This window comes from Anser cygnoides, chromosome 1 (genome assembly GCF_040182565.1).
Source record: "Anser cygnoides isolate HZ-2024a breed goose chromosome 1, Taihu_goose_T2T_genome, whole genome shotgun sequence".
NCBI classification, from domain to species: domain Eukaryota; kingdom Metazoa; phylum Chordata; class Aves; order Anseriformes; family Anatidae; genus Anser; species Anser cygnoides.
In genome coordinates this window covers 95,489,746-95,515,131 of record NC_089873.1, presented here as the reverse complement: position 1 = coordinate 95,515,131, position 25,386 = coordinate 95,489,746, and the positions used below count along the sequence as shown (strand labels likewise).

Sequence of the window (25,386 nt, the reverse complement as noted above, 5' to 3'; positions counted from 1 at the left end):
CTGAGTCTGAATTACTTCTGCTTACAGCATTAATTACACGAGCAGCTCTGTTCATTGCTTGTTTTGATCTATAATTTAAATAGAAACTTTTTAAGAGTTGGCAGCATTGGCACAGTTGCCTTTTAAGATAAATGGTGTCAATTTTATATGAATTCAGATCCTGTGAGAACTATGGCTTTCATTTTAGAATAAAACATGAACCAAAGCTTGGAAAATATCAGTCTAATGGTTGGAACATCAGTAGACAACTACCGAAGTCTTTTTATCTCACTATCTACAGGTTGGTTTTGTTTGTTTTTCTACAGTTGAACGCCAATACTCTGATACATCAAATAGAGAGGAGGATTGGTGGGTCTGTGTTGTTTGCAATAAGTAGTCCTGAACATGAAGACCTTGGTGAGCTTGAGAGAAATGCTATGGAGAGATTCCTGCTCTGAAGGCTTTGGCAGTGGCTGATAGCCCTGCTTCATGTCCCAGAAAGCTATTGTTGGAACTCTGCCAACGGCAGAAGCCAGGTTGATTATAATGCACTGTTGAGTTCAAACTGTCTGCATGTGTTAGGAAATGGATTGACTTGTTTCATCCCCTTCTTAACTTTTAACACTTTAGAGTAAATGGGAACATAGTGTGTCTAACCATGCATGTTGTGTTCAAAGAAGTGCAGTTCACATATATTCTCGAGAAACTCTAATACAACCAAAGTCCCAAGAAATGGTGTCCAGCTACCTTCATTAGAAAGCAGTCTAATTGGGTATTTTCTGGATATTTTACCAATTACATGGAAACATTTATATCTTTTTTCAAGAAGCAAAATATTTTAAAAAAATAAATATGTATCAAGGTGCTCAACATCGCATTATAACACTTATGAAAGAGTTGCTGAGTTGTCTGGCCTTTAAACATGGTGATTTCACATAAAAAAATAATTATTACAAAATACATAATCAAGCATAACTATTAATTTTTTAGAAATTGCTGACAAGCTCTGTAGACCAATGCAAAGGGCATTTCTAACTTCAAAAGGGAAGAGCCTTTCAAAGCAATGCATATTAGCTTGTGATAAATAAAAAAAAAAGGATTTGAAAGTCAAAAGGAGTTGGGGTATGAAGGATCTGACCTTTTTGTTTGTAGACTGTGATGTCTTTTTTACAATTTCTTTGTGAATTGTGTGCTGTGGAAATATATTGGAAAACAGATAATTAAGAGAGAGGGAATAAAGACATAACCAGAGTATAGTATTTCAAAAGCGTATAACTGCAGCTTCTGTTCAAGTCAAACTATTTGGCTGACACACAGGTGAGCCAAGATTACTGTGGAATGTGAAGATCACAAAGTGACATTTCACTATTACTTCTGCAGAATGTAAATGTCTCCAATATGTTGCTGGGTTTCTCCTCTCCCTTGCCACAACAGATTTTTTTTCTAAAATAATGACAGTAAGAGTTCTTATATATTATGGATTTAAGCTAGTGTGAGTATGGTTTGTTTAAAGGCAAGCATACACCACCTGTAGGTCTTCAGCTGACTTTGTTCTCATTCATTTAATAATGGAACAGTAACATAGAAGATATCTTCGAGTTGTAAATTTGATGGTTTAAGTGTTGTGCCATTCACCTACAAGGTATAATTTACTTGCGCAAAGAGCCGTCATCTTTCCTATCCCTTATTTGTATATGTCAAACACAGCACAGATTATATTGTTTCAATTTGTCTTTTGATTTTATTTGATGTTTTATTGTCTTTCTCAAAAACAACTCATGTATTATCATGTGTACAGGGACGTGTGTACACTTGCATAAATAAAAGATTCAGTTCAACAAATCAAAGACTAAATAAGAGCAGATAATTAATTCTGACCCAGTTTAAAAGACATCACATGAAAGATTCATGCCAATGGTGGTGACTCCACTGGCTGAGTTACGCATGTCTGCTTTGGGTCAGGGTCACAGGGCACATGAACAGCTCAGGTAGGCAAGACTGCAAGTTCTTTACAACAGAAATCATGTAGGTCTATCCTTGAGTTCAGTAGGTATTGCTAAGCAGTCTTTGGCATGTCATTACTACATAAACTGTAATCAGTTTGCCATTCTACCCTTAGGTTGGATATTAGAAGTCTGTACTGAAAGGGTTGTGTGACGTGGGAACAGGCTGCCGAGGGAAATAGTTCAGCCTCCATCTGTGGAGGTCTTCAGGAAACATGTAGATGTAGAACTTAGTAGCATGGCTTAGTGGTGGACTTGTCAGTACTATGGTAAAGGTTGGACTAGATAATCTTAGAGGTCTTTTCCAACCTTAACGATTCTAACTGATGTTAAGGGGTGCATCATCACTGTGTTTTCATAAATGGGAAACATGAAAACAACTTATACTCAGACTTACACAGGTTGTGGGTGGCCTGATTCCTTCTCAGTGGATGTTAGGTGCCTGAATAATGCGGGTGTAGATTCTGCATCCAAGTCTTGCAATTGAAATGTGTACCTTCTTGGTCCATGTGTTAACTCTTGCTCCAGTAATGTCTTATTTTATAAAATACTCAGTAAGGAAGATATCTCAGTGTGAAAGCAAAATACCAGCATTAATTTTCATTTAGAAGAAAGTAACAGTGTTAACAAACCACATCCATCTAAGAATCTACCTGTAAAGAAGGGCTCTCTTTTGGATCAGAGATATGGCAATGAATTACGATAGACTTTCAAGGCTGCAGTTAATGCTGAGAGCCAAATACTTTTGCTACACTCATAAAAGTGCTGATCCCTTTGTGAGCCTCTTATGGAGAACTTTAGTGAGTTATCATAATGAGGAACAAACCTGTTGAAAAGCCCATGCTAGAATTCATGATGCTGCCAAGTCTTTTAAGAAAACAAGCATTTGGTTTGTTCCTGCTACAATGAAAATATCTTGAAGCTCTCAAAATCAGAGCATTCAACATTAACACAGTGTGTTCTTAATTGAGACTAATTTAATCTGAGCCAGAGGCCAATCAAGAGAAGGAACGTGAAGATTATAGCCCTTCTTGAGCTTGGGTAAACCCACCCATCAATACCTGTTTGTGTTCAGCAGTTACTGTTTTGAAAACATTTCTATGTTGTAGCAACATGTAAATGAAAAATCGGGCAAATTCTACCTGAGTCTGTATACCTCTGTCCTACGTTCTATAACTTTTCATGATTCAATTATTTTGAGTATTTTACATCTCTTAAAATATCTTTGTTTATGATAGATACAGCTGAGGAAAAATACTGTTTTAAGGGCAAGGGTGGCTATTAATAGTTGATTAAAAATGAAAAGTAGGTGCTAATTCACTTTTCAGAGTTAGGATCAATAAATCACAACTGAAAGAGCTGAATAGAGGAAATAAACCCACTTGAAACTGACTCAGCAATCTTAACATTTGTCTAAATCATTGAGCAGTTTGTTTAAAAAAAAAGTCTAGGACAGATTCAAATAGTTCTTTGGGTTGGGGAGGATTCCACTTTTGAACTGGAAATACTTTCAGTCTTTTTAAAATTCCTACTACTTCTGTCCAGCAAGAGTTTAACTATCCTACGGTACGTCAATAAGAAAAACATATGTTCATTTGGTCTCTACACTTATAAATTCTAAAATCTATGTCCATTAAAATAAAATGTTATTGGATGAGGATTGTTTTTAAGTGATTATTTTGAGTAACCCTGTGATTGGGTCTCTAAATTTGGGCGTCTGATAAAGAGAAGGAAGGCTTGTTTTGCTTAAAAAATGAAATAATTGTCTTTGAGCTTAGCTTCACTCTACAGAGTGGAAGTCTTCAGGCTGTTTCAAGTGATGTGCTTGAATCTCCAAACATTTTGATAGTTCTGTTTATCTTCCTTTTGCAAATACAGAAACAGTTCTTTCTTTCTTTCTTTCTTTCTTTCTTTCTTTCTTTCTTTCTTTCTTTCTTTTTAATTGAGGATGTGATCTCAAGTTCACAGAGCTGAAAGACTTTATTTGGATATAGATTCAAGCCTTTTAAAAACTACTTACCCTAAAGAATGTATAGAACCCTCCTTAAAATGTCTGATTACTGAAACAAGGGTCTTAGTATGTATGCATAAGAAATATTTAATAGAACTGTGCTATTTCTCCAAGTCAGAAAAAGGACTGCACAGAGAAACTTTGCCAGATGACACCAGGTCGTTAAGTGCTTTGTGAGAAAAATCTTGGCCTATCCTGCTTACTGATGAAACTTGCTTTCCACTTCAGTGAGGCCAACATTTCACTCATGGATGATGCCCTGGAGATTATCAAGAACATTAAGAAAAATTTCCCATCACCTCTGATTAATTACCCAGAGTAACAAGATATCCCTTGGGCAACTTGTGTCTCAGCTATAGATAAACATTGCTATGTGAATTTTAATCAAGTGCAAACTCTGCAACAAGCAGGACAACTTCACTGTTACAACAGTCACTGCTTAGGCAATAAAGCAGTTCAACAAAATCTGTTGAGACTCTGATTCATAATGAAATTAAGTGTTACCCAAAATGATGGTACCAGTTTGCGCTGTGCTGAATAACATGCAACTTAATGTTTGATGGATTTAGGACAAGTATTATAGAATTATCAAGATGGGCATAAACTTGATTGCTTTCCATTATGGAGGTGTATGGTAGGTGCACACTTACCTAACGTTGTCAGCCTGGGTTCTCCCAGACACATCCAGTCCTTGGCTACAGTGATCCCATACGCTCAGGAAAAATTAATATATTCTTCTTCAGTTAATGTGAAAAGAGTTCTTGGAGAGTTTAAACTCCCTACGCTGTAAAGAACTCAGACTTCTACCACCCTGTGTTCATGTTGGCAGCCTGGTAGCATAAAGCTAGAATGATGGTCGTTACTCTCTAATGAAGAAGTAAGTTATGAACTTTAATGGTTCAAGTGTGGATGGGAGTTGGGGGCATAATGGGAGGAAAGAAACATCCTAAAAAGTCTTTAGTAGAAATTAATCTCATATATCAGAGTTATTTGCAGAGAAACTTGGGAAACTATATTGGGCAGAGTGTGGAATGTATCCATAAAAATCTCAAATTCTTTCTATAGTACAAATACTGATTTTTTTTCCTGAACATTCCTATGTTTGTCTTCCTACCAGTTAATGCATTTACAGTATTTTCTACCCTCAGTGAGGATACGTAGTCAATTATCCAATTACTGTTTTTCATTATGTTATAATACGCAAGTAACTTGTGAATATCACGGTCACATCAGATTAGTACATTGGAAGAGTTGGGATATGTGTCCTCCTTTGGCTGGGTAAATAAAGCCATCACCTTTCCCAGCACACTTTGCTGCATATATATTCTCACATCAGAAATAACTTCATAAAAAGAATAGTTCTTGTTTAACTCTGCAAATACTCATTTAGGATATATTTTTGTTTTGCTGATTCCCATTTTTCAATGCTTTCCTCCCTCTTATTCAGTCCTAAGGTGAAGTTCTGCTTCTCTCAAAACTGATGTGGAGGCTCTATATGCCTTGAACCTTTTCCTTTGTGCTATTTGTACAGAATGTGAGAAAGCTGGAATACTGGAGATGTAAATATCTCAAATCTGTATCATTCAAAAACTTGGTGCATGGACATGTCTGTAGTTCTCCAAGAAGTGTTCTGTGATAAAGAAGTATAGTTCATTGCACTTAATAGGTGGGTAAACACAAAAGTGGAAAAGTTAAGTAACCATAAAGGCAATGTAGGGTATACAGAGATGGTCCCTAATTTCTGACTAAAAAAAAAAAAGGAAAAGGGAGTGTGTGGCGGGATTAAATTAAGAAATAAATAAGGCAACCATAAAACCTACCAAGATTACTACTTGATTTTATCCTGAGAAAACTTTGATTCAGAAGTGGCTCCTGAGCTGCTAGTCTTTTCAGCTTGCTTGCTATGCATGCAGTCATGTCTGCCCACCTGTTGTTAATTATAACATCCTATAAATCTAATGTTAGAAGACTGGCAATGAGACACAGTGCCTGTACTGGCTTAGCGGATGCTCTAGGAAAATAAATTTTCAGGAGTTTATTCCTGGATGAGCTTCTGCGAACCTGGCGTTGTCATGTTCTGATATTTCTATTAAGAAGAACACAAGTGGATGTCTCTAAACAAATAATATCCTGGCTTTATATAGCCATTGTTGTTTCGAGCACCATATCAACAAACACTGACGGGAAGCTGTCATTTAATAAATCAAAATAGCTTGCTTGGTAATAAATATTTTTCTTAGAAACCACATTATTCTCTCTTCTGTGGATCATATGACTCTGCAGTTCCTGAATTTTTTGACTTTACTGGAGTAACAAAGAAACGTGGGAAATAATTCAGCATGGTGAAATCATTCAGCTTAGCAAAGCCTATGTTGTGGTTAGAACAACTTAAAAATACCTGATTTCAGGCATATGCGACCAAATTCTTCTGTTTTTCAGGTAGCCACAACTCAGCTGAACTGCACAGTGTCACCTTCCTGAGATGAGGAAAGCATTTAGCTTTGGTTAAATCACTTGGATTTCATGTCCCTCCAATGCAGAGGGGTGAAGAAGGGTGAGCAATATTTCCATCGCACAGGATGGGAATTAATTTCTTGTCTGTATGGGCTGTGAATACTTTCAAAAAAGAGTAAAGGGAAAAAAGAGAATGCCATGAATCATTGCTATTGACTCTGTTCTACATTGGCTGCCATTCAGATAACTTCCACTTATATTGATAAATAGGTTTTTGTAGTCAGCAGTGAAAAGAAACCCAATAGAAAAAAGGGGAGGGGAAAAGTAATTTGAAGAATGGAAACACATACAAAGATGTATATGATTATATTATGTGTAATATGATATGTATGTCAGTGATAGCAGTTTAAATTTAGATTGGTTCTAAATACAAATCCTGTAAAGACATACGCACATAAATATTATAAGAAATGTCATACTGCATTTAAACGGATGTGTTCACAAATGTGGAATGACTTGCTGACAAAGTCAAACTGACAGACCTTTCTATTGGCATTACTGATGACTAAGTTGGTCCAAAATATTTATTGTCAGACTTTACTAAAAACACATAGGCACTTGCATGCTTTTGTATATGTTTGTGTATGAAATCACGTTTCACCCAAAGACTATAAACAATAAGCACTTCTGTAAAAACAAAACAAAAAAAAAACACCACCACCACCAAAACAAAACAAAACAAAAAAACCCTGCTCAGTAGAAAGCCCTTCAAGTTTTCTAACTTGTGCTAAGAAGGTCATAAAAAGTTGATAAAAGTCAGAGGATTCATATAGTTTTACTGGGATCCTTTTACAAGTTGCTATTGATATGAAGATTGGTATATTCTTCCATTTATTTGTTCCCCAATTATTCAATATTCTACAGCAAAGATTTTAGTATGCCTGGGTGAGAGCTTTTTCATAATGAAGCTCAATGTGTGTATGAATGTATTTATAAAGCTTCAGTGGCTATTGGCTCTGCTTGCTACTAAAAATATGGTTTTGATTACTCTTAAACCTCCCGATTCAACCTACTTTGGGAAAGTTAAGCTATATTGTTTTTTACCGTTCACATGACATTGTGTATTCTAGCTCAGTTGAGATCCAAGGTAAAGTACAGTGGACCTGTACTAAAAGAAAAACTATTGCAGCTGAATTGAAGCTGAAAAGTAGCTTAAGGAATATTAATAACAAAGGTAGTGAAAACAGTTCTGGTTTTAGGCAAACAACTTGTCAGTGGTTCAAAATGACAGTTTAGGAGACAGATAGGACAAAAAATTGCTGAAAGTATACAGGAAATATTATGAATCCTTGGAAGAAAAATTGGAGTAATGTTTGTTTAACAGGCAGGCTTTAAATGACCTCAAAAAAATTATGTGCCACGTTGGTTACTGCCCTGTAATAGAATTTCATTACTTTGAAAGCAAATGTGGAGCTTGAGGCAACTTTGTTAGGTATACTAATAAGAATCTCTCTGTTCTCTAGCTGATCTTCTATGCACTTACATCTGTGTCTTTCCGTTTTCCTCTTGTTTGCTTTGGTGATAATACAGTACCCTGCTTATTTATGTATTTATGGATCACATCTAAAGCAGTTAATTCTTTACACTGAGTGTTTTCTCTGATTCAGTTCATCACAATTCAGCTGCATTGGTGTGCATTTCTAGTTTTTTTCTTTTTTTTTTTTAATTGAAGGGAAAAAAGAAACCACAAAATAAAAACTATGTTAAAGAAGAGTGATGTTAATATGAAAGATGTGCATTTCTACTAGGGCAACAAATAGAACACTGACAATATCTTGAATACTGATGTACCAGGAAAGGAGGGGAAACACTGAAGCTGTATGAGAATAGAAAACTCTCTGAGAATGTTTGCTATGTACTTTAGTTCCAAAGCTAACTGCATCTCTGCATCCTTATGAGCCAGTGACCAGGCTCAGAGCTACCTCCTGTTTTTGGGATACAGTTTGGCAACTGATGCCTTCTGGTCTGCGCCCTAAGCTGCATGTTCCTATTGCTGACTGACCACATTGGCCACACACTGTGTGCAGTTCTGTTCTTCAGAGGAAACATGCCACTGTTGGCCAGGGACTGGTAAGCTTTCATGAATTCAGTTTTTCATGTTGAGCAGAAAATATTTATAAAATAACCTAAAATAAGGACATCCATTCTGCTATGCAAAGCCTTATCTCAGTGTGCAAGTGCCTGAGAAGCAGATGATCCCTCTCCCTGAAGAGCACCCTGACATTTGCTGGCTTTGGACATGGAGTTCTCTCCTCATATGGCTTGGGACTGGTATTTTCATGTAGTTTCTACCTCTTGTCTGTAAGAACTTTTGACAAATTGATTCTTCCAAAGCCAATAATTTTCCCCAGGAAATGAAACTTTGAAAGACTTGTTAATTGCATTATTCCAGTATTAGATTTCTTCATTAATTATTCTGTCCTCAGTGAGTTCAGCTCTTAATGTCAATGCACCAAAGAATGTAGCCTCTGACATATCTATAATGGTTGTACAAAAGTATTTTAACAGGCCATGAATCCAGGATGTTGTGTCTATCATGCTGATACTCTATTTATGAAGGGAAAGGAGTGCACACTTGCAATTGCTTTCCAAACATAAATCCATGTGCTCATAATGCATTCTTGCTAAATTTATATTAATGAATGGAGATTGAATCTGCCTCCCTGTTAGCAAAATGTCGGTGTTCAGGTCTTTTTGAGTCAACTGATGCTATACTTCACAGCAAAATCTTCTTCACAGAAATATTTTTATTGGCAGGGAACAAGGGAGTCTGGGGTATCTTCCGTAATGCATAAAAACAATTAAATTGTTACAAAGAAAATTACCTCAGCTTAATAGGAGAGTACTTTGCTGTAGCAGTTCTGATATCCAGCCTCAACATCCAGTAATGAAGAGATCATAATAGTGCGGGTACTAAATGTGAAGGGTTCTGACAATCTGCATTTTCTTCCTTTCCTGGAAAGAGAAGGAAAGAAAGCATGTATGTTAATAATCTTCAAAATATTCAGAACATTAGGAAAATATTTTTTACTTTAGTTGAATAAATAAACTACAGAAAGTTTATTTTATCTTTCTGTTTTAATATTTTTTTGAAGTAATCAAAAGTTAAACAGGAGGCAGCACAGGAAAACTGTGTTTAAAACTGTTGCTCAGGTTACAAAGACACCATGAAGGGCTCACATTTAGTTTTATTTTTATGAGTAATATCGTCTGCATTCCCACATGATGCTTGTATATAAGCTCTAATTCACTGTAAGCTGTAATTTTTTTTTCCTCTTTGGACTACTTTGCATATTATAAAGAATTACTATTTTTATTCCTTGTAATGCTAATTGTTCTCTCATCAGCAGTCAGTTTCAAGCTAAGAAAGTACTGAAAGACTTGAAGTGAAAGCTAGAAAAACTAGGTTGAAAAGTGAAATCTTTTGCTGCAGAGTGTAAACTCTGGTTTATCACAAAAAAAAAAAAAAACACAAAAAAAACAGAAGACAACAAATTGCATCAACCAAAGCCTAAAACCTAAGTAGGATTTTTTTTTCTTCCCCCTCATAAACGAATAACAGTCGACAGTTCTGGAATGTGCACTCCTCTCCCATGAAAACATTTTTCCGCTCTGCCTTTTCCAAAAATCAAAAGTTCAAAGCTAGACTACTACACGTTATAAAAGAACAAATTTACCATGACACTTAAACAAAGACATGAGTCAGTGTATTCAGCTTTCTTGAGGGAGGAAGGAGTTATGTTTCTTGTTAAGGCAAGGTTTGAAGTAAAGAAATTATTTTTGTAGTTTTATATATCCCCTTATAATTATTTATCTCCAAAGATATTCTATTTTACTGTACAATCAACATTGCAATTATTTCCCTTTTTGTCACTGATATATTAAGGTTTACATAATTTCTCCTCAGAAAGCAAATTATTAACATCTTTGTTATATAAATGGTCATATGCAATCACAAACACCAATGTGCTTAGTGTTATTTAGAATATCTGTGGCAAGCTGGGAGCCTCAGCTGCTTTTCTTTCGTATAGAGTGCTGCTTTTTGCCCCTGAGAATGGCACAAGCAAGATGTAAGCATGTAAGTAGAGGACAGGCAAAACGAGGTGGCTTTGGACTGCTATGGGTAAAGTAACTTTTATCTGGAATAAGAAGCATTGACTTTTGTGTTGTCTTAAACATAGGCATATAACTAATATATCAAGCAGCTGAATTGCTCTATGTCGTTTTTAAAGCTGTCTAGGAAACTTGGAACACCATTTCCATTTATTTGGAGCAAGTGGCTGACTCATTTGTCTGCCTTGAAAAACCTCTACTTCTGTTCCTGAGTGAAGCAAGACAGATATTCTGGAAGTCACTCTTGCTGTACAACAGCAGAAAAGTGCAGAAAGTCGCAGAGCTCCTGCTAGTATTGTGCTCAGTAATCCCTAAACGTATGTTTGACTTGGAGCATGTTAAGGGATGCAAACTTCTGCTTGATACTGTAGTAGCTTTAATGTGTTCAGTTCTTTCAGGCAGGCTGAATCTGCAGTCTCGTGGTTCAGGGCTGAGATAGGCACAGATTTGTTGTTGCTAGAACAAAGGTCTGGTCCAGATTTACACCTTTGACACTGAATATTATGTTTGGTAGGATGGAACCAAAATCAGAAAATCCCTGAGCTTGGAGAAAGCTGACATCTGAAACCATATCCAACAGCCTTGGCCCACTATCAGGATTAGTTTTTCCCTCATTAATGTGCAAAGACTTAAGCTCCCTAAGAAGACCAGTGCTCAGTAACTGTATAATAGATATGCTCAAATGCAGGGACACTTAAAATTTTTCTTCAATTTTTCTTTTTGCACCATATAGCTTAGATATGAAGCTATAATTTCTAAAGCTGCAGCTCTCTTCCTGTTGCTTTTGTAAGACGACATGAAAGGACCTTACCTGGCAGTTACCCATAGTCAGAAGTTGTCTAAGCCTTTTTAAACCCTGTTATATTTCACAGGAGAACACAGAGGGTGTAATGTAATTAACATAAATGTTTTTTTTTAACTTTAACTTTTCAAATGGAAAAGTCAGGATTTTTCATTTGGTTGTTTTAGAGGTTTTTAACTGATTGTGCCACTGCATTTTAGAGGTTTCAAACTGATTGTGCCATTGCATTTAATGTTGATTATGAACAAGATTATAGAAAATAAAGGGACATGGTCTGTGAGAAATACATTTCTAGTAAGGGAAAGCTCCACGAACAGTTTTGTTAGGTGAAGTTATATACCAGTGACAATGGCTAGAAGCACCAGGCACAGGGAGCCTGCATTAGGTGAGCTCCTGGGTAGGTGAACCATGTTTTGATAACCACTGGAATAAAGACAAAACAAAAACAAACTCTGCTGGATAGACAAACTCATTTAATTTTTCAGATCTTTTATTAAATTATAAAAGTTGTCAAGAAGATTGTGCTAGGATATACATGTCATTAATAGCTGGAAGTAATTAGGTGGTAATGCCTTTGCAGAAAGAGGGCAGTTGATTAACAGGCTAGTGGTAACTACACTTGCTGGTTAGGTGTAGATGAGGGCAAGAAGGGGATTGCTTCCACCTCTCACTGGAGTCCTTTCCTGTATCCTTCTTGGTTTGGGTGGATGGGCAATGCAGGCAGTAATACCCCATGCTCTGAAACAGGCAGAACCACAGCTGAGCCAAATCTGAGCACCAGCCACTGTAATAACTATCACACAGGGCAGATGCATATTCCCCTGGCGCATGCTTCTGCCTCCTGCATTATACAAGCAAGCAGGAAAGACTCTCATCAGAGGTTAGGAAAACTGTGAGATTTATAACATTGGTGGTAGGTGGAACAAGGGAGACTGTCAGACCAAGAGAGCCAAATATTTTAAGCATCTGCTACAGGCCTGTGCCAGATGCAGGATACCAGACAAGATGTGCCATTTGTCTGTTCTTGAATGGAATTTCCTATGTCCCTAATACCAAGCAAACTCTGTTTATTTATAATATAACTACTTCTGATTTTAGAGAGATGATATACAGCACATTTCATCTTTTCACGCTCACAACAATATTTAAATGCCTAAAAAGTAATTTATGTAGCTCTATAAATTCTGTCAGGCTTGGCAGTTGTTTTGCTTTGTCATGGGTGAATCTGCAAAGGCTGGCAAACTTCATTCAGGGAAGCTGAACCGTGTACTTCACAGAAGTATGGCTTTCTATAATGTTTGTCTGGGTTAAGAATGGGATCCAAGTTCTTTCAAGACCTGCATCAGTAGGCACTGGTTTCAGGTGACCATTTTCATGGGCACAAAAAGAAGAATGCCTTAAGAAATGCTGACTGACCTCTCCTGAAACTGAAGTTATATTCCACTTCTATGTGATAAGTAATAAGGGATCTCAATTAATTCCCAAAGAAATCAGCAGGAATTTCAAAGCAAAACTTTTTTCTTGGAATATGTAAATTCAAAACTACAGCTCTTTGGCAACATGTATTAATTGTAAGTTCCATTTCCTTAAATGAGTTTCTAGACAAAATTAGAGGAGAACATAACCTTCCCAGAGTAACAATGTCAGAATGAGATTGATTACCTGGGAGTTGAGTACCCCAGTTTGGAGTCTTTGTGCTGCTTTACTGGTACTGAAGACATAAGCTCCAAGCTATGCTTAAGACCAGGTAGAAAATCAGTGCTAGGCTTCCTGGGACTGGAAGGAAAATACAACAGCCACACAGTAGAAGTTCTTGGCTCCAGTACAGGCCAATTGTGTAGCAGAGTCAATCTTCCTTGGCCTTCTTTAATGTCAGCACCCTTCCCTGCCAGCGTGGGCATGGCTGCTTGCTTTGCTTCAAAGACGTGCCATGCTGGGCCTGTCAAACCTGCCAGCCTTTACCCTGGGCCCTTTCAGGTGCCTCAGCTCCAGTGCCATGTCCCTCAGTCCTTTTACAAGCGGACTGTGTCCTGATCACCTTGCTGCTCTAAGACTAAGACTTTTTGTGAACTGTTGCCAGCTCTTCAGTTCAGAGGAGGAAACACCTAAGAGACTTCTGACAGACTTCTTTGACCTAGGCCCTCAATAGGCCCCAAGCTTTTTTTTTTTTTTTTCCCCACAGAAATCTTCAAAAGTGCCTTGGCTTCTTCCAAGGACAGGACAAGAGAATTAAAAACAAAACCCTTAAAAAACAATAATAAAAAACAACAACTGTGAGATAGAAAAAGTGACAAGCTCTTGTTTCAAATTTGCTGACAAATACTGAGAGCCCACAGAATTATTAACTGTAATCCAAGTTCTTCCACTGATGTTCCCCAGAACTTTCTAGGTCACCAGCTACATTAAAACATGTGCAATTAACTGCCTGCATAAACATGCTGCATGAGCTCATCCCTTTCTGTCTTAATTTTTTTGTTTGTAAATTCAAGGCTGTAGAATTTGCCTGTGGTATTGTTCTGAAGTCCAGCTTCTGACTGCAGTTGTTATTACAATAAGAACTGCAACAGATGTCAGAACTGAGTGAAAGCCCTGCCATTTAGCAATTACAGACCACAGCCATCACTTTCTTTTCTTTATTACAGGTGTAAGACCCCACATAACAGGAAACAAATTCTCACACCTTCTTCTAGATGTAGTCTTCTATTAGGAGAGTATCCATATTTTTTTCCCACTCAAAGGTTTTTCCAGTACACTTAGCTGTTCCTAGCTGTAGCTAGAAAAGATGCAGCTGCATTTTTTGGCTTACGTAGCTTGAGCTCAACCCTGAGCAACCGCTTAGTCAGAGCTGTTTTACAAAACTATTTCTCTGTAAACGTTTTCATTCAACAGTCCACATGTGATATCTTTGCTTCCTTACAACATGTGAGTGACTGTGTGCCTTATCTTCCTATTACCAGTCTGGTTAGATACTGATTTGGGAGGTGGTTCAAAACCTGGGGCCAGAGATGAGACCGCTTAAGGAAAGCTCAATTCTGAGGGGGGGTGGGGGTGGGGATCCTGTGATAGACAGCCCAACAAGCTGATGCTGAGTGACAGAAAGCAGCAAATTGAGTGGCAGCTGGGTGGATATAGTCAGCCTGGAGAAGAATTTCTAAACTACCCTTGAGTTCATGGTTTTGGAGAGCGTTGGTTTGCAAAAGGACCTCAGGTGAACAGAACATAAGACAAAGGATCCAGGCTGATTTTTTTTTTCTTTTTTTTTTTTTTTCTGTGCACTCACCTTTTGGGTGCTCAGAGTTTAGAGGCAGGCCCTTGCTTGAGGCTTAGGACAATCTCTTATGTAGCTAAATCATGCAGCCTACAGAGGCTCCTGTAAGGAGGCTGCTGCTTACCACAGAGGTATAGTCCAGCCAAGAATAGCATGTGTTTCCTCCTCTGCATCTAGCACAACTGTAGCTAAGTGGTTGCTTATGTTCAGAAATGAATGAAATATTCAACGAAAACAAGAATCTTCACTGACGCGACCACTGCTTCTTAATCATTACACAAAATACTGTTGTCTTGCCCAAGCGTGCCTGGCTCTCTAAGGATAATGGAGACAGTACAGTGTTTGGATAGCTGCTGTTTTTACTGAAGAGTGGGGAGGGTGTGCCTGTGTGAGGGCATGTTCACAAGAGTTTTATTTCCAGAACAAAATAGGTTCATCTGGAAAGAGCATAATCCAGGTTGCCAGACTCTGGCACTGCTACTAGAAATAATCCCTTCTCAGGAAGGTACCAAAATGTGGCTGTCTGGTTTGCCCACAGTTATCTGGGCATTTTTCTTGGCAGGCATGGGTACTGGCAGCTGTTTGGCATTTTGGTTCCTGCCCCAACTAGCGTCTATTCTTTCTTTGCTGAGGATGGAAGGATATGCCTGTGGTTAAATCACTGGCCCAGGGATTAGGCAAAGTGGGGTCTGTTCAGATTTTAGTCTGCATCCTTGGCCTGGTCACTTAAGAAAGAATTTTGAAAAGTGCTCAGCACCCACAAACAGGATCAGATTTTTCAAAAGCGCTCTGCTTCCACTGAGGCCGTGGCCAGATGATCAAAGGAACTTTTCAGAAAATTTGGCTGCAAGTGCCAATGTGAGAGCTACTGGGTGCTGAGCACTCCTGAAAATCTGGTTCTCATTTAGGTGCCCTGGTGGGAACCAAGCTCTCCCACTAGCCCCCATCATGATGGGAAGACACTTGATAATCTGGCCAGCAGCAATCCCTTGAAATGCTACACCAGCAAATTTCTCTGTGCCTCAATTTCCTCTAAAATGAGAGTGACGTTGCCAGGGTGCTTGTAAGGATAAATTCATTAATCTACTGTATGTGATGTTCTTGGATGCTTCTACAGCAGGAGAGGGAGATATAAGTGTTTGTAGTATAATATCTTTCCAGGCATACCAGTCATCTATGTAAGCAGGAGTGTGTTAAACAGACTGGAGCATGAGTCCAGGAGTCAGCTTTTCGGTATGCAAAATTTTCAATCTGTGAGGTTCAGGAGCTGCTGCTCTTTATTTTGCTTTAAACTCCTAATTGTGAGTCAGGGCTCTGCCATAATAGGGGATGTAACAACAAGATCAAAAAGACTCACCCTGAAAAGCCTTTACACTAAACAACATGAGGTGGGGAAAATACATTGGAAAGAAATGATAAAGCTGCTCCGTTCAGCTGTTTGCCATGTGAACTCCCTGCCTGTTGAATACAGTAGTTTTATCATGCTCTTTCCTCACATGATATTCTTTTCTCACATCCCACCAGAGTGATTGGTGGTTTCTTAGGAATTTGGGAGTCTTTAAATTTGAACTTATAAAGAAAGCAGCCAATCTTTTAAATAGATACCCATATGCAGGAATGTTTTTGGCAGGTGTTTTTTTCTGGTTTTAACACCAAAGAGCCTTGAATTTGAAATGGACATTTTAATTGTCTTTGCTGTTAAGTTCACAGTGGCCTCAATTTTGCCTCCAGATGGAGAAATCTGAAAGGTCCTGTGCCTCCTGCTGTGTGTGCTGGAGCAGCCTTCCTCCTCCTTCCGAGCAGCCCCTCCTCACAGGATACGACATTTTCTTTCCAGCTGACAGAGGAGCTTCACCCCTCCCTTTCCCCCTATTTTTGGCCTTCCAGCACTGTCAGCATCTGTGCACGCTAATGCTGCCCAGATCCTTCTCCAAGGGGCACCGAGGGCTGGCACGCAGAAGTGAAGCCCCCAGGCTGTATCTGCGAAACCCAAGAAACCTCAAACGCATTGTTTCCATAAATGCTCCTCAGCTGACTGGGCTGCAGGGAGTTTCTGTGCTCCTCAGCCCTTGCCTCTCCTTTGGGAATGGGAGGCACAGGCTCCAACTCACTTTCCTGATTGCCTGTGGGCAGACGTGGCGCTGATGTGAAGGCAGCTCAAGCCGCAGCGCCACAATATGGGGCAGGAGGCGCAAAACCAATGTGTGGGGCCTGGACCGACCGACAAGGGGTCCCAAAGCGGGGCCAGTGGCCTGGCCCTTCACGTAGCACGCAGAGGGTGAGCTTTTGCTGCCTCACCGACGACATCATGGCCTGGCGTGGGAGGGCTGCCCCGGGCCTGTGTGGTGCCCATTACTGGTGGTTAATGGCTGCATAGCGGCGCGGAGCCATGGCGGTGCCCCGCTGCTGTGGGAGTGTGGAGCAGCCGCTCGGAGGTTCAGCTTGGTGCTTGACGGCCACTCCTGTTACAGCGTTTTAAACAACAGCATTTTTTTTGTTGTTTTCAGTTGTTTAGATTTTTTAAAAAGTGGAATACAGCAATGCTGCACCACAGTGTCACTAAGTTGAGTCAGCTGACAGAAAACTCCACCATCGTGACAGCTTTGGGGCCTCAGGTATGACCTTTCACATCTTCTAGAGGCCTCAAATTTGTTTAATGAGTTAGCAGGCCAAAATACTCCTCCCTGTCACCTTTGGCAGCAGAGCAGGAGAAGCAAGGAGAGAAGGGAAGGTTGTGGCTCCCTGGGCTGAGGCCTGAGGAACTGTGTCCTGTGGAGAGCACCAAGTTACTTCAGTTGGCTTCAGTGGGACCTGAAAGAGCAGCTCCGAGTCTCAGTGATATGGCCGTTCTTTTGAAGGATGAGGCTGGATGTTGTGACTGGCTATCATGCTAAAATTCCAGCCCTCAGTATGCATGATGAACATTGAAAATATAATAGACTTCTGTTCGTTTATTTTTTGAAATACTTGTTTTTATGACATGAACGGTTAGAAAGTTGAAAGCAAGTGTAGCATGTGTAGCAAATGTCCCTGAGCAGTCACAAATTGAATTTGTTTTGCTTGTGTTTCACAGACCTTTTGTATTGAGTTCTTGAGAGCATTCAGCATACGAGTGACAGATGTGATGTTGAAAATAGAATAATAAAAAATATTCATTGCAAGTGAATACTGAGCTCAATGAAAGGCAGTTTTTTGTGCTTGCAGTTTGAATCTAAGAGTAATCTTGCCCTTGACAGTGGGACAGAGAGAGATGCTGTAAGAATTTTGTGCCAAAACTAATCAGTAGTTTGGATTTTAGATACTGAATATTTGCAACTTGTTGCTTGAGAGCAACCAAAAGGCAGTGATGGTGACATTACAAAAGACAGATGAGCAAAATGGATTTCCTTTAAACTAAAACTTAAAAGCCATTTAGTAATTTTATAGCAGGACAAAATGAAAAACTTTAGTGCTGGAGATGAATCTTTAATCAGGAATTGGGCTTGGATGGTAACATACAGCCTTCTTTATTACCGGGATAGCATGTACAAAGGTCTTAGCTGTGGCTGGTAGTGCAAGCTTAGGGAGCAACCCTAAAACGCTTCCCATGTTCCCTGATGTAATAAGTTATGCTTAGATCACCAGAAGATAATAGTCTGTAGGAGGTTTTTGAGAACAGGAATTAAGAAATCACCCCTGTAAAGGCAACTCTTGCTGTACTGCACAGGCCTCCTAAAGTCAGCTGCTCTGGTTGGATCTGCAGGACAGCAGGGATTCCTGTAACAGGCACAGGGTGTCCAACTGCGGCATGACGCTTCTGTGGAAGACAGAAGCTGTTCCTGCACGTGTACCTATATGTGCATACAGCAAAACAGCTGAGATCTCACTGCCCAGACTTGCATACGACTTATGTAGCAGTAGGAACGCAGATCATCACGAATACTTTCATCCTTCAGTGGAGCATATTTCTAGAACTATTCATTAGGAAGGCCAGGATAGGATGGGACAAAATTTTTCCAGTTGTTGCATTGTTAATTCACATAGAGAATTACTATTTAATAAGCAGGCAGGGTAGCTCTTGTGATTTGATGTTCAGCTTGTGTATTCTGAATTACACAAGTACTGAGTCTTGTACAGCATCACATCACAAATTGTACCCACAGTAAGTATTCCAGTCTCAACATACGTTCAAGAGGAGCCTAATAATGATTACAGATGTTTTTGAAAGCACAGCTGGATTTTACTAAGCTCTGCCCACCCTCAGCAAAAATCTTTCCATTCATTGGAGGGCTTGTGCTCTGTTTGAGAGCTTTTATTTTTTTTGTCCTCTCTGAGTTGACCAGAACTTGGCTTTGGCCCTTTAAATCCTCCTCCCTATCAGCTCAGCAACCGCAGAGGCAGTTTATTACTGAAAAGAAATCTAAGAATCAGTTTTGGCCAGCATTGTCTTGGAAAGTTCATTTTATTAACATGGTTTTGGTTTTATTTCAAAAACACTTTGACAAGCACTGACATTTTTGGAACCAGTAAAGCACAAGAGACTTACTCCTAAAGGCCTAAGCTTTGCATTTTTCTGCAGCGAACAATGTGATGTGCTACTATGGTAAATTCAATTCAAGCCACTGACTGAAAGGAAATAAGTACCGAGTGTTGTCTTTTTTCCTTCATTTTCTAAAATACGTTTTGTGTGAATGTTAGTGCTTGTGGGTTGTATTTGCTTAACTACCCTTAGCTTATTTGCTTTTTATCTATAGTACAGGTGACAGATATCAATGCTGGCAACATAAACTTCCCTTGTAAGTCTGCTTTTATTTCTCAACTTTGACCTAAATTAACTACCTTGCGACTTTTTGCTGAGGTTTGCCAACAAGGGTCCCAGTTGTGTGTTTTATATTTATGTCCATCATCTAAGAGTTGGACTGGGATCACCTTATTCATTTACAAAGAAATACTGGGAAAAAATCTGAACGCTTTCTTTTCCTTTTTCTTTTTTTTTTTTTTTTAAGGCAAGCTGAAAGAAAAATTCTGGTCTCCGAGCCACATAAAAGATCCTTGTTCTGATATTCTGCATTCACTGGAGCTCTACACGTGGTGGGAAGAATGGAAGGGCAGACCAGAAGTAAGTTGTTTGCTGGCATTAGCAGACTTGACTACTAGATTTCTTCAGCGGTAAGTTGACTGTATTTGGTTTGAGCGTCTCTGGGACTGTGCCACCATCAGTTCTGTCCCCTTGAAAATTATACTGAGTACGTGGGAGGCAATGTAAGCATCTCCATTTCAGTGACTGTGCTGTATTATATATGTCTTGTTGCTTCACCTCTTAATGCTGGGTTTTGTTAGAACCTTGCTTTGCTCTCTGAAACTTTAAATGGTCAAATGCTTTGCTTGAAGGTCCCCGTGCAAGTCTACAGTTTACTTCTGCCTACTTCTTTCCCTTCAGAGACACGAATACAGTAGTATGTTGGTCTAGAAAGAGTGTCTGCTTTTTTAGTTATCAGAAAACTGCTGCAGATGTTTAAAAAATCTGACTTTAATATACCTTTGTTTTCTAGTACATCAGGCTGTCAGTTCTGACTCATTCTGCCTTTAATAGGACAGGTTTTGTGTACCCTCTATGTTGCTGTGATAGATTTTTAGGAGTTGAAGTGAACTGGGATACCTGATGTAGGAGTCTCTTAAGTTTGCAGTATATTTTGTTTTTTCATCTCAACTTTGTTTCAGAGTAGCTGCATAAATTATATGACCTGTTTCTCCAGTTGCATAACCAGATTAAACAGGCCTTTCCTTAAGAGAATGGAAAAGACCTATTTAGGTTATTTTTGGTTTTGTTTTAGGTGGTTTTGTTGGTACCATTTATTTCTTTTTGGCAAATGTGGTGTTCTCAGAAGCTGACCTTCAGAAGTGTTGTAATTTGGGATTGCTATGAGTATTTGTGATAACAGGCCAGACACCTCTAGGCTAAGTATAGTGAACATAGGTATACTCCTCTTGAAGAGGTAGAAAAAGCAAGGTGTTCAAATGAGTGTAGTGTATGATGCATAACAGAAGGATGCTCTTGCTGTGTGATATTATGAATGGCGTAGCTGCTAGCATGCTTCTCAAATCTTAAGTGGAAAGTTTCTTACCTCCCAGGATCTCCATATTATTTTTGAGTGCCCTCATGTTGAACTCAGTGTAGTTGCTAATGCGACCCCGTGAATAACAATGTCCACATACGTGCACAGACACCACAGTCATCAGTTTACCGCTTGCACACAGCACTGGGAATAGAACTTAAGACCTTCGCCTCCGCAAACACAGCTGCTCATCTGGCTGTGGGCTTTGTAGCCAGCAGAGGGAACTGATAAACACTCTCATAGGGCTGCTTTATATGTTTTTTTCTAACCAAAAGAGGGCACTGATTCTCACTCACTCCATTACATGTCACCCCTCAACAATTTCACCTGCCATTCAAGAAGCAACAGACTTGCATTCATCTTGCTTTTCCTATGAAATGTGGACTTGCATGAAGAAGTTTTAATCATCAAAAGATGTCCCTAGACTGCATAGTGGTATCAATCCCCTGCAGTGCCGTTATGAGACATTAAATTCATTACACATCAAGACAATTACAGAAACACATCCAACATTTCAGGAGTATGGGGAGACCAAGCACAATTGTTTACTGATGTGTACAGAGAATAGGCACAGTTATTGCACAAGACCCACAAAAGGCTTCAGAACCAGGACTCATCATTATCTTTTTAAACACAGAGCTCCACAACTTTTGCTGAAGCAGCATTCTCTTAGCACAAAGAATAGATCTCACTTTCTTATGAAGGAAATGCCATGGAAAGGGAACATACCCTAGCTAGGGTTTTGTGTAAGTGAAGAGGTAAAAGTAACTTCTGTTCAGTTAAATATGGATATTTGTTGGTTTTAATCAAAGACTGATCGAAACACCTCTGTTTTTGTCTTTATTGTTCCTCACTACAGTAACTCCATTGAACCATTGCTCTTTTAGAAACATGACACTAGTGAAAATTAAAAGTTATCTCCCTGTGGAAGGAAGGAACCCAGTGCGGTAGGATAATCAGAAAGTCAAAAGAGAAAGGGAATATATGAGGATATATTTAAGCTTCAGGGATAAAGATGTAATCTTTCCTGCCCTGGGTTATATAGGAAGACATGGAACAATTGGGCTGAAAATACTCTTTTGGAGGTGTGCTTGTGTACATATGATTATCGTCTTATGTTCTGCTGCAGGTGGTGATATAACCATTAATCATTCCTTTTCTAGTCCTTATCATTCCTGCTAATCTTCTGCATCAAGCATCAACACATTCATTTTTCTTGATAATGCACTATTCATAAGACCACTCTTGTGTTACCAAGATTGAGCTCATATGGTTAGGTGTTGCCTGTTGTTTCTGGTCCATGGCAGTGGATCTGTGCTTGCTCATTCTGACAAGATTGCGTTAGTCTCAGCTAACCACAGAGGGTAAGAAAGGGGTGTCATTTGATTATTTATTTATTTGTTTTCCCCTCCAAGAATTAGTTTCAAGTCCTGCTAGGGGTTTTTAAATGGTTTCAAAGGAAGTTCCAAAGTGTTAAGAGTGAATTAGATTCTCTCAAGAATTTACGCTGAAATTCTCCCTGCTGTTCAGCCCTAAGGAGTCATACAAAGACAGATCAGCTGCAAAGGGATGGACTTTATAAGGCTGAATATGAAATGAAGTTTGGGATTAAAGTGCTGGACTGGAACTTAGAAGAGCTAAATCTGACTCTCTGCTCTGCAATGAATTTTCACTGTGACCATAAGCAAAACCAGTCCATGTGTTTAGTATCAGAATGGCCAGAGGAAACACATATCTGCCTCACAAAGAGGTGGTGAAAATAAATTCATGAAGACTGCAGTGTCTCTCAGTCAGTGGTAATGGCAGGCCACTGAATAAATAGTCAGTGATAAATTTGTCCTGTATCTAGTACAATTATACCTTTTCTATGTATCTAGTCTGGCACTTTTAACATCAGTGGGAATTATTCTAGTAGTTTCACTGGGCATTTATACCCTAAATGAAGACCTTAAAAAAAAAAAACACACACACAAATGCGACCACCAAGAGAAGCGGCTAAGCATGCCGCTTACTTTACTTTACTGGTCTATGGCTGAAAAATTAATATAGTCTCATTACCTTTACTTTTTTATTCTAAAATATGAAGGTTATTCCTCAAAAAATGTGAATTCCTTTTTCTCTTATTGTCTCAACCTTTTTTATTATGGTTATAGCAATATTTTAAAGTGATAGTTTTTTCTACCTTAATATCAGTGCATTTTGATCTTATAAAAAGGAGTTTCAGGCTAGCACACAAGTCAATAAAGGCATTTCTAGGCATCCAAGTTCTCTGTGAGGCATGCTGCTTGCAGTTTCCCTTCATCCCCTGCTGCAGAGTGATGCTCAACTGAATTATCTTCAGCCTAAGAGAAACTGCTCAGAGGAGATTCTGATCTAAATTAGACACATTCCTTTCAGCAGAGTTTTCTTAATATGCCCTGCAATCCATTTTTGAAATGCCAAAATGTTACATTTCACAGCAGGCTTTAATAAAAGATATTTTGCTATATACATTTTCTTGTGGCAAATGCATTTTCTGAAGTTTTCTTATTGAAAATTGCACTGTTAGAAACTGATATATCTGATGGAGTAAAATTCTGTATCAATAATGAGGCTTTACTGCCAGATTTTAGACATAAATTCTGAACGCTTTGCACTTAAAATCACATATCTGTACTTTACAACAGGTTTTTTTTGGAGGGGGAAGGGAGGTTTGCTATAAAAGTCTGATGTTAACTAAACAGTCAAATTTTGTAGCTCAGAGACAGAATGTCTGTTTTAGGAATGAGCCTATTGTTTTTTCTCACATCTTCTATGGGCAACTTACATGGATTACCTGGATACAATTACAGTTTTACTGTAAGCCTGCTATAGAAAGTACTGTGCTTTGTTTTTGAAGGGTTACTTTTTTTTTTTTTTTAAAAAAAGATACTTATGTAATCTTCCAGGCAAATAGCTGAAGGCGATGTTTGCTTTTTCTCCATTAGATACAACACGTAACATGTAAAATACAGGGAAAAAAAAAAAAACAAACAAAAACAACTCAGAGCACCTAGAAAAGGGCATTTTGAGCAGAGTTCTGCTGATGCTATACAGAGTTATAGCTTAAAATGTTGCAGCTAATGTGAATACAGCTATGTGTGGACATAACTCTTCTTTAGAAAAGACTTATTTGGGGAAAGAGCAACAGAGTCAATTTAGGAAGAGAATTGTTTTTCTTTCAAAAAGAAAACATCCCTTTTTAACTGCAAAATGTATTACAGTATAAACAAACTATTTACAGACAGCATTCACTGCTTGCATTTGGTAGTTCATGCGCTCTCCCTCATCTCTGAGCACTGGAAAGAGGCAATCTAGGATTGGGATTTCTGTGATGGAATTTCTTTAAACAGGTGACTGTGTGCTAAAAGTGCTTTGACTCACACAAAATAAGAGACTGGTACTAGTCACTAATAGATTTGTCTCTGTGAGGATGGATAGAGGAATAGAGGGGAGTGCAAACATAGTTTTGAAAGCACTTACATTTTAATGTTTCAACTATTCAGCAGCTGTCTGCATGAGATACTTAACTATTCCTTCCTGTAGCATTAGAAATACCTATGTAGGCAAACTTGATAAAACATAATTCAGGCTGATCTACAGATTTCACAGACATACAAAGTCTGTTGTTCCAAGAAACAGAATTTTGCTTGTGAAATGTGTACTTTAAGCATATTTGGTACCGGACAGTGAACTCCAGCTTTCTTACCATGCTTCTGTGAGAGCATAAGTTCAATTATGCCAGAGCATAAGTTCAATTATGCCTTTTTTTTTGAAGGCAGTGAAATCTGTGAAGATGCACTTCAGTCTCAAGACTGGCTCCATCTGGCTTGTAAATTACAATAGTAATAATAATAATTAAAAGAAAAATCCTTCCTTGAGTTAGCACTATGAGTTAGCATTAAGCATTTTTTTTCAAACTGAACTTAAGGCAGCTTTAAAGTGTACTTTTTTTGCTAACTTTGGACTGAGAAGAAGATTATTAAGAGGGATAATAAACTGTTAGAATTGTTCTGGATATACTATTCTCTTCAAAATATATCAGAAAGGGAAAGAAGACAATTTCTCAGCCACACAATGCTTCCCAGCAAGATCTGTTTTTATTTCATTGCTAAAACAACAGATTGTTACTAACTTAACTGTCAGATGACACTCCATCTAAAAAAAAAAAAAAAAGCACCCTGCCAGCACCACCCAGCAAGGCAGTGCTAGAGTTCACATTAAGGCTTCCTTGCAATAGCTGGTTAGAACAGAAACCTGAAGTAGCAGTAATCTTACCTTGAGTGTACAAGATCCAAGGAGAGAAGATCACTGGTTCAAAACAGTGGAGGACTGAGAAAGTGCTCTGATCAGCTGCTGGTAGCATGCACTTGGCTTTTATGTGCAGGTGGGAGGAGCTGCTCCCTACGGTAGGTGGGCAGTAAGGATAGCAGGCAAACAGCCTTCAGAAGGCATTATACAGTAGGTTTTTGCTCTTTGGGGACAGAGGGAGGGGGAAAAAGCAAGCTGAATGGCATTTACAGGAGAAATAGTGTTGGATTTATTAGTTTGTTTTTAAATTATTTAGTTAACTGAAGATTTTT

The 25,386-nt window shown here is 38.7% G+C and overlaps 1 protein-coding gene and 1 long non-coding RNA gene across 5 annotated transcripts in view; one reads left to right on the top strand and one right to left on the bottom strand.

Moving 5' to 3' along the window:
* The window catches only part of COL8A1 (collagen type VIII alpha 1 chain), an 86,588-nt gene extending 61,387 nt beyond the window's left edge, over positions 1-25,201 (bottom strand). For 2 of the 4 annotated variants that reach the window (XM_048058152.2, XM_048058153.2), the window contains exons 1-2: positions 25,082-25,201; positions 9,333-9,462 (exon numbers count right to left, since the gene is read on the bottom strand). The gene's annotated coding sequence lies outside the window, so the exon portion shown is untranslated. Of the gene's footprint in view, positions 1-2,379; positions 2,460-9,332; positions 9,463-25,081 lie in introns of those variants that run through there. The other 2 variants (XM_066990386.1, XM_066990385.1) reach the window with 2 other exon arrangements.
* LOC106038484 (uncharacterized) overlaps positions 5,413-25,386 on the top strand; it is a 182,683-nt gene continuing 162,709 nt past the window's right edge. Inside the window, exons 1-2 of the long non-coding RNA XR_010828603.1 lie at positions 5,413-6,547; positions 19,676-19,838. This is a non-coding gene — a long non-coding RNA (uncharacterized lncRNA). The remainder of the gene's footprint in view (positions 6,548-19,675; positions 19,839-25,386) is intronic.